Genomic DNA, 1,665 nt, shown 5'->3' on the forward strand with positions numbered 1-1,665 from the left:
TCCTACAACACTATTGGACGACTTAAGATACACGAATAGATAAGCCTGTGAAAAAATAAGTAATTGGTATATAAGTTCAAGAGAAAAACATATTAGCGGGATCTAATAACTAATAAAGCAAATAACTTGAAACTAATAAAGCAAATAACTTGAAAGCAAATAAAGCAAATAGCTTGAAAACGAATAAAGAAAATAGATTGAAAACGAATAAAGCAAATAACTTGAAAGCAAATAAAGCAAATAGCTTGAAAACGAATAAAGAAAATAAATTGAAAACTAATAAAGCAAATAACTTGAAACGAATAAAGCAAATAACTTGAAAACAAATAAAGCAAATAACTTGAAAACGAATAAAGCAAATAACTTGAAAACGAATAAAGCAAATAACTTGAAAACGAATAAAGCAAATAACTTGAAAGCAAATAGCTTGAAAACGAATAAAGAAAATAAATTGAAAACTAATAAAGCAAATAACTTGAAACGAATAAAGCAAATAACTTGAAAACAAATAAAGCAAATAACTTGAAAACGAATAAAGCAAATAACTTGAAAACGAATAAAGCAAATAACTTGAAAACGAATAAAGCAAATAACTTGAAAACGAATAAAGCAAATAACTTGAAAACGAATAAAGCAAATAACTTGAAAACGAATAAAGCAAAAAACTTGAAACTAATAAAGCAAATTACTTGAAAACGAATAAAGCAAATAACTTGAAACGAATAAAGCAAATAACTTGAAAACGAGTAAAGCAAATTACTTGAAAACGAATAAAGCAAATAACTTGAAAACGAATAAAGCAAATAACTTGAAACTAATAAAGCAAATTACTTGAAAACGAATAAAGCAAATAACTTGAAAACGAATAAAGCAAATAACTTGAAAACGAATAAAGAAAATAACTTGAAAACGACTAAAGCAAATAACTTAAAAACTAATAAAGCAAATAACTTAAAAACGAATAAAGCAAATAACTTGAAATCGAATAAAGCAAATAACTTAAAAACGAATAAAGCAAATAACTTGAAATCGAATAAAGCAAATAACTTGAAACTAATAAAGAAAATACCTTGAAAACGAATAAAGCAAATAACTTGAAAACGAATAAAGCAAATAACTTGAAAACGAATAAAGCAAATAACTTGAAACTAATAAAGCAAATACCTTGAAAGCGAATAAAGCAAATACCTTGAAAGCGAATAAAGCAAATTACTTGAAAACTAATAAAGCAAATTACTTGAAAACGACTAAAGAAAATAACTTGAAAACGAATAAAGCAAATAGCTTGAAAACGAATAAAGCAAATAACTTGAAGACTAATAAAGAAAATAACTTGAAAACGAATAAAGAAAATAACTTGAAAACTAATAAAGCAAATAACTTGAAAACGAATAAAGCAAATAACTTGGAAACTAATAAAGCAAATAACTTTGAAACGTATAAAGAAAATAACTTGAAAACTAATAAAGCAAATAACTTGAAAACGAATAAAGAAAACTTGAAAACGAATAAAGCAAATAACTTGAAGACTAATAAAGAAAATAACTTGAAAACGAATAAGAAAATAACTTGAAAACTAATAAAGCAAATAACTTGAAAACGAATAAAGCAAATAACTTGAAAACGAATAAAGAAAATAACTTGAAAACTAATAAAGCAAATAAC

Source organism: Penaeus chinensis, chromosome 21 (genome assembly GCF_019202785.1).
Source record: "Penaeus chinensis breed Huanghai No. 1 chromosome 21, ASM1920278v2, whole genome shotgun sequence".
NCBI classification, from domain to species: domain Eukaryota; kingdom Metazoa; phylum Arthropoda; class Malacostraca; order Decapoda; family Penaeidae; genus Penaeus; species Penaeus chinensis.